Here is an 8,536-nt window from a genome sequence, read left to right as displayed (position 1 = left end):
CTTCAGCGTTTGACCTAACACGATATGCTCAATATCCTAAGAGAAAAATGATATTTTTGCTTCTCTTCGCTGTTCAGCTTACAAGAGCGTTTCTGTATAAGTGCTGTGTAAAAGTTTGGAGTTTAAAGTTAATAAGCTGAACAGATTTCTCATTTACCACTGTCTACCATCTCCTCAATACTGCCGAGAGAAGCAGCTCTCCGGCATGTAATAAGGGAAGCAGTTAAATTTAGCAATTATCCTTCTCTGGTTATATTCCACTAAGGGAGAGAGCAGAGGAAATGAGAGTCTTTTTGCGCTCTCATTGGCTGGATAACCCTGCCCTCCTCTCTTTGCCCTCCACGGTCACCCTTCCCCAGGGACATTGTTGTCACTTCGCTTTAGCAGTAATGCTCGGCAAGGCTTGGCAGTAGTAATAGCTTTTGATCCAGACAAACCCGTGGCTAAATGAGCTCAGAGGAACTGCCTCCTTACCCCGGCCAGTGCTGGACATCAGGGACTTTCAGCACAAACATCTGTCTGCATGCAGCACCAGGGACTTTACTTTGGAAGCAGAAGGTTAGAAGTTCACTTTACTGGTGAAACCATAAGTGAAAACATGGTGGGATTCTGTATTTTGATCCTGGTAAAAACTTTGAGAATGAACCAGAATGAGACTTATCAACTACTTAAAGTATAAAACATAGCATACTGAGTTTGTTGCCAAGTATCTATGAAAGAATGAAATCTGCCGATGGTTCAAAAGTGTGGAGTTAGTTAGAATTTCCACATAATAATCAGAAACGTTTCTTGGGCAGCAAATCAGCATTTTATAATGATTTTTGAAAGATCACATGACACTTTGAAGAGTAAAAATGTATGCAGATTTTAATGATAATAGGAAAAATGACTTAAAATCATGTTTGATCATACATATAACAATGATACATAATTTAAATCTGTAGAGTCTACTTTTTTACTCGCAATATCAACATTGTGCTTTTGTAAAATAAAGAAAATATACAGGGTTTGTTTTCAGTCATCTCATTCTCTGCGCATATCTGTTTGAAATGCATCACTTTTATAATATTTCCCATTTTTCCTGTTTTTATCAAATAAAAACATCTAACCAACCCCAAAATTTTAAACAGTAGTGAAAATTTTCTAACAAATTGATTGTTTATTAAATAATGCAATACAATTCCACTGTAGCTCTAATGTAATGTACTGAAACTCTAAACTGACTTATTTACAATTGCAAGTAATAAGGAGACTAAAATAAAAAAAGAAAAATGTACTAAAAGCCCATCTCAGTTAAAACAAATTCACCATCTATGGCTTTTATAGTATTTTAACATTTTAGAATTGGCTTTATATTTAATTTGCCTTACTACACAATGACAATTTATTTTTCCTAATCTGTCAGTAAATAAATACTCTTTTATAGCATATTATCTCAAGTGTCTTTTTCTGTTTTTGTAGAGCACTTTGGTCAACTGTTGCATTTACTTACGCTTTTTGGATAAAGGAAACATCAGCACCATGTAATTGCATCAGTATCGTGACTCAGTTAAAGCTGTTGAGATATCAACATGCAACATGTACAGAAGCGTCTCATTTCTCACATCCCACGCGACTCGGCCTCTAATCCAAACCCCTCTTCTCCATCTGGAGAGGAGCCACTCCGCGCTGAGAGCTTGCCCACTTACAGCAGCACTCGTACTACAGAGCAGATCATAGTATCCTTCAGTACTTGAGCAAATTAGACTTTGTTTGGGCTACTGTACAACAAATAATACTGCATTAAAGTCATATCATAAGGACAGTTCCTTTATTGAACCCACCATAATGTATAGAAAGTATGGAATTTATTTAAGCATCGATAAAGTCAGTTTCCAGATGTTTATAGAGACAGTAATCCACTGGTACAACATAACCTATAATATGAATAAATGCATTTAAAATTAAGCTTGCAAAATTAATTTAGCGAGGATGCATGTTGTGTCTGAACCTACAGAGTACCATCAGTGGAGAAACAAGCTTTTCCTAGTTAATTAAGCACAAAATAAAAAATCTAATAAGAACAAAACAACAAAACAAGTCATTATTGATACAATCCACATTCAAGCTGAACGTATTTCAAGCTTCTGGAACTCATTACTAAAATATTAGTTATGTTAATACTCTTAAAATAAAATAAAGGGTCTTCAGTGGCATTGGTGAATCTTTAACATCCATGCAAACTTTCTATTCCATAAAAGATCTTAAAAACTGTTCACTGGACGATTCTTTGAGGAACCAAAAAGGTTCTTCTCTGGCATTGCAGTGGAAATCTCAAATTGGAGCCTTTATTTTTAAATAATATCGTATAGTGATAAGTACTATATTCTGTACATTAATAATATAATAGAGTGTAACAGTGCCTGACTCTTTTGTCCAGTGGTGATGGATTTGGAAGTATGTTTTTTCCCATGCATTTTCCTTTTTTTTTTATTTGTAAAAGCGCCATAAGTCATGAACCAATAAGAATCACTTATTACTTTAAATAATAAACGTATAAATAAAATAAAATAAAATGGTACGAGACTGTTTACAGATTTAATGAGGGAAATAATCAAATTAAAAAGTGTTGGAAAAATATATAAAAATATAAATGTAAAATATATATAAATGTTATATATATATAAATTTATGCATTTAGCAGACGCTTTTATCCAAAGCGACTTACAGTGCATTCAGGCTATCAATTTTTACATATCATGTGTTCCCGGGGAATCGAACCCCTAACCTTGCGCTTGCTAGCGCAGTGCTCTACCAGTTGAGCTACAGGAACATATATATATATATATCTTTTTTTCTTTTCTTTTAATATGAGCATATGTTCAAAAGTAAAATTTTCTTTACAGCATCATGATATTATAATTTTTTTTCAGCAGGGATTTTGCTATTAAACACGATTGTAAAAAAGTTTAAATAAAGCAAACTGATGGCCTCAACAAAAGCATCAAGAAAGGTTCTTCAATAGCAAAATATATATTGTTCTTTCGATATGGCTATAAAGATCAAAATGATATTCAAACTCACATTAGACATGTTTAACATTGAATAAAGCACATAATTACCTCAAATAATTACCTTAGGGAAAGTGGTGAGAAGAGATCAAGTCTGGAGATGAATGTTGGCAGGAAAAAGTTGATTTGCACGGCAGACATGGAGATCCAGATTTCTGTGTTTGTTCATTTGTTTTTAATATTCAACAGCAAAGTTCTTCTGTATCTAAATGCAAAACATTACATAATTGTTTGGATAAAACACTACTCGGAGGAAAAATCTGAATATTTTTCTTGTGCCAATCTTTTGATTATTTTAACAAAAGCAACAATAATATAATAATAGTAATAATAATAATATTAATCTATATGTGTATATATAGGTCAGTGGCCCTTGGCTTGGTATTGTTGGCAGAATTCAGTCCTCGGCGAAAACTAATTGAGGAACCATGGCATATAGCATCGATTCACAGCCTCAGAGCTCAAAGCAGGTCTGTCTTTAAAAGTTTATGAGTTGTTGTTAAAAATCAATTCCCCTATGGAGAAAATGAATGGGATTTTTAATTCTGAAACCGACTGTTGCACTCTATATAATTACTTGTGATCAACAGTTGTTAGAAATGTGACTAAAAAAAATTGCTTAGATTTTAGTTGCAATTAGGTATTCAATGCACAGAGTCCATTATACATGAAAACAGACCTAACCCCATGTGTCTGCAGTGGCTGTGGCTCGCTGCTGTCTGTCAGTGTGTGTCTCTGGAGGATCGGCGGCGGTGCCAGCGCTGGTCTTCCTGCTCTCAGAGTTCACTGTTGTGCTAATTACTCCTGTCAGAGCTGCACACACTTAAACAGCATCTCCTCCAGTGATGCTAACACAGACCTGAGAAAGTCTGCAGCTTTCACGCTGCGCTGGGGTTAAACCTTTTTACACTGAAAACAAAGTTATTTCTGCATCTCTTCTCACGTTTTGATAAATCGCTTGTTAAGAAAATCACTGTTCTTGTTTTAGCCACAAACCGATTTCTATTTAACAAGAGGAAAAGAAAACCAGTGTGCTCTTGGAGGAAGAAAAATGTAGTTATTTCAAGATGTGTGAAGATAAAATAAGCACTACATAATGAGTAAATTAATCATGTTTAAAGGATGTTTAGATATTTTAACTTTTAAATGACAACAATATTGAAGAAAAATGCAGCAAAACTACATCATTCCTATTGTAATCAACCCACATAATATTAATAATATATATTTATATATATATAATTATATTATAATTATCCCTTATACAGTGACAAGTACAACATGATGTGAAACTGGACTGATGTAAAGAATTTGTAATCAACTTTTTCATCAAATAGATTACTTCATAAATGAAATTTATATAGAAAATAGTTATTTAAATTAAAATAATATCTTACATATATTTTTGATCAAAAAGCTTAAATGCAGCCTTGATGAACAGAAGAGCCTTAATAATTTACTAACATACAATATACATAATATTCCTTAAATTATTTTATATAACGTAATGATTATTATATATATTTTTTTTTATGTTATATTAATAAACTAACATTATCTGCTAACATAACAACTGAAAAACTGTATGATGTAGGATCCATAATAATTCACGAAGTTCACAGCTGATTTAATCCATCTTTCTGAGATCTCCGAATTTTAGCCTACCATTGCAGAAAGCACACTTTATAACCAAAGTATGTTCTCTTGAGACTTTCTGAACATGATTCAAAAGCGTTCCACAATTTGCACCCTTGGGCTTCCAAGGAGAACCTGACTGGCTTTGCAGTCATCACACTACATCACAGGGAAAGACTGTCATATCTGTGCCATGCTATGCTTGCTGAAAGCACACTTGGCACTGGATTTGTGTATGAGTTTGGCATGTTTGTTCTTGATGAGTGCACGAAATGCAAATACAAGCCTTGTTGCTTCAGCATTCAAGGCAAAGACGGGAAACATACTGCTGCGTTTTTCCTGCTAATGAGAGAATGTCTCATTTGCTCGTGGCACCGCTGAGGGCACCAGATTCAACCCTGTGTCCTGATCCATAATAAGTCAGAGAATGAGAACTTCAAGCTTTTCTCCAATTAGGATGTGTTTGCCTGGATAATCTAACGCTTCATGACATTCGCCTGCCCTTGGCATTTGCAGCGCTGCATGCTGGTTCAGAGATACATTCAGAAAATGATGAGGATCTGGTCAATGTTGAGGGAAAAGCCCACGGGATCGGCTCATCTGTGCACGAGGCATCGCTGAGGTTTGGCGAAAGCCTTTGCCCTCCAAGAACTTGAATGGCTGTTTTAAAGATTGCATGCGACATATGTTTGGACATTTGAGGGAAATGTAATGCAACAGCAACCAAACTGATGAAAATAACAGTCTTTGCTCAATTCTAAATCGCCTGCGGTCCAAATTAATATTTGAGTTACTCTCTCAGCTAAAGGCTTGGTACGCTTGGCACTCATGAAAACCGAATTCGAATGCATTCATAAAAAGTGTATGTTTGTCTCATAATTACTTCCACCACTTCTCAAGTTCATATTTCACTTTGTCTACATCATTAAAGCAATGTAAAGTGATCTGGCATGTCAAAGACTTGTGCGAAATGCACTCATGGATGAATGTTAATTCAACTTTGCATTATGTAACTAAAAAGACAGCAATTAATAAAGCGAGCATTAGCACACAAGAAACTAAGTTGTTATTTGGTAAAATGCCACTCACCTCTGACTTACGTCAAATGTTTGAGTTTAAAGATCCAAAATAATCTGAATTAAAGTTTTGCGGACTTTAGTTAATCTTTGTTAGCACTGAAGCTAGCATCTGTTCTTAAAATTTGACAAAACAATCTTTATGGAGATGGAAGTGCTGGTCATTGACTGACTTTGAATGGGTTTTGTGAACTCTGAAGGCCTTTAATGTTTCCCTTCCTAACTTCCTGTTTCAAAAAAAGTTCACAAAAAGGATGCAGATTTATCAGAGAGCCCCTGCTGGAAGATCCTGTAATTGCAGCATCCAAGCAACTAAGGTGAATATAGCAATGCATTGATTACATATTTTTATATGCCAACTCAAAAGTTTGCATCAATGATTTTTTTTCCATTGGCTTATGATTTATTGCAGAAAATAAGCTATGTGACTAATAAAAGTTTATGAGTTTTAGATGTTTTGTTCAGCATGATAATCTGCACAAATTATGACTTTTGAAGCATAAATACAGTCGCTTGATGTAGAAAATCCAGCAGTCGCAAGACTTCAGTTTCACCTACACCAAGCTTTGACAACTCTTTCAGCCTTTATAAAAAAAAAAAAAATAATAATAGTTTGCATGATCACAATTACCACTGCTATATTTATATTGAAAACACGATACATTTTTTATGACCCCATTGGCAGAGTTTGTAATTACTTTAAGCATAAAGTCACTTTATTTAAAAATGACAATTCTTTATATCCTTTATGTTTTTTCTTCACAAGATCTTGATTTAAGAATGTATAGATATTCAACTGAAAAAAAAAAAAAATCTTTTTAGAAAGTTCTTTGTTGTTCTGTAAAATGAAAACTCTGTATAATGAAAACTATGGCTTTAAATGCATCAGATCAGTGTCTCTCTTGGAACTAATAAAAATCCACCGCAAAAGGAAAACAAACAAATATTTCCACTTTAAAAAAATTAGCAAAAATAAAAACTGTAACTTCCATATAATTTTAGTAACTTAGTTAAATAATTTGTTATCTGTATATATATATATATATATATATATATATATATATATATATATATATATATATATATATATATGTGTGTGTGTGTGTGTGTGTGTATATATATATATATATTTTTTTTTTTTTTTTTTTTTGCATTGCATTGCATTGCATTGCATTGCATTGCATTATTTTTATTTAATAAAATGCATTTTATTATAATTTTGTTTTGCATTTTATTGTTCAGATAGGAAAACTTATTTTTGCTCCATTATGTGTGTGTTTGTGTGTGTGTGTGTGAAGAGCTGGTTACTCCACCAGCTTTAACAGAAGAAAGCAAAGCCTCAAAAGGAAAAGCGATATTAAAGGATTGACCGCTTTGTCACTCTTCAGACTCCATTTCTGATTAATTAGCTGATAATATTGAGAGATTTTCAGAATCAGTCACACTCGTTTGCGGACACATCCTCTCTGTGCTCTGATTAATTAATCGCTATGCTAATGTTCTGCACACTTTACCCAGTCACACTCTTTATTTACTCACATATTTTCATGTTAATTGAAAGAAGCACCAAATACTGTGTCATCACACATGACCTTTGGAAATCCTGCGTGGTCGTTTGGTCAGTTATATGAGGTCAAATGTCTTTTGTCATTATCTGAGGCTGTCGCTATCAAGCAGCATTTGTTAATAGATTGCATTGAACAGTAAGGGCTACTTAATTACTGCATATTCATATAGCAATTAAAAATGTGGGTGGCAGCAGCCTACAGTGTTTACTGAGATAAATACTGTCTGCATCTTTTAATGAGCGAGCGTTCAACCAGAAACAAAGACTGATGTACATGGAATATGATTGTGATTGAGACACTGATTTTACTGGCTTTTTACCTTAATGTTGAGGAAGGAAGAAACACAGAGTGCTGTAGAGATTATGCATCATTTTTAGGAAACGAGTTACATTTTAGCACTTCCGGTTACATCATTGTTTATTATTATTTATTTGTTTATTTAGTTAAGTGGTTGAAATAAGGTTGATGCTGAAGTTAGAGCGTTTTTTGTTTGTTTGTTTGTTTGTTTTGTTTTGTTTTTCATGCTTTATTCTATGATAGAAAATTATGGAGCTAAATAAATAGATAAATGCACACACTACATTCACAGGATTCATCAGTGTGTGCATCAGAAATACATTTCTGAATCTTGTCTTGAGCATTTCTGAATCGTGGGTGCATTTGTAAATGTTGTTTGCATTTCTGTGAATTTTGTATGCATTTGTAAATCTTCTGTGCTTTTTACATTTTGTGTGTGCATTCGTGAATTTTGTGCGCATATGTGAATCCTGTGTGTGTATTTATGAATCATGTGTGTGCATATATGAATGTAGTGTGTGCATTTATCTTTTTTGAGACTCCTCTAGCTCCATAGAAAATACATCAATAATTATTGCTTGTTTTGTTAAAACTTTTACTTCACTTCATGAAATGACTCTCTAAACAAAAGGTATTTTTGTCTTGATTTTCAGTAAAATATCGAAATATTCTTGAATGAAGATAAAAATAAAGCACAAATGCATAAGATAAAAGTCTCAAGTTTCTTTTTTTTTTTTTTTTTTGTTAACAGTAGCCTACAAATGTAAAATATTATTGAACCTTTACTTCAAAGCAAAAATTACTTGGTATTATATCTTGAGCTGTGGGGAAGCAAAATAATATCAATAAGCAATAACATACAATACAATACAATACAATATAATATAATATAATATAATATAATATAATA

The 8,536-nt window shown here is 33.3% G+C and overlaps 1 long non-coding RNA gene across 1 annotated transcript; it reads right to left on the bottom strand.

Annotated features, from left to right (window-relative positions):
- Positions 1-840: 840 nt before the first annotated feature.
- Positions 841-5,978, bottom strand: LOC127960164 (uncharacterized). Its single transcript, XR_008154341.1, has 3 exons — positions 5,775-5,978; positions 3,115-3,255; positions 841-1,701 (listed from the first exon to the last, which is right to left on the bottom strand). It is a non-coding gene; the product is annotated as an uncharacterized LOC127960164 (long non-coding RNA).
- Between the last annotated feature and the right edge of the window lie 2,558 nt (positions 5,979-8,536).

The sequence above is a fragment of the Carassius gibelio genome, chromosome B6 (assembly GCF_023724105.1).
Source record: "Carassius gibelio isolate Cgi1373 ecotype wild population from Czech Republic chromosome B6, carGib1.2-hapl.c, whole genome shotgun sequence".
Classification (NCBI taxonomy): Eukaryota; Metazoa; Chordata; class Actinopteri; order Cypriniformes; family Cyprinidae; genus Carassius; species Carassius gibelio.
The sequence above is the reverse complement of the archived record's forward strand: the minus strand, read 5'-3'. Positions and strand labels throughout refer to the sequence as shown.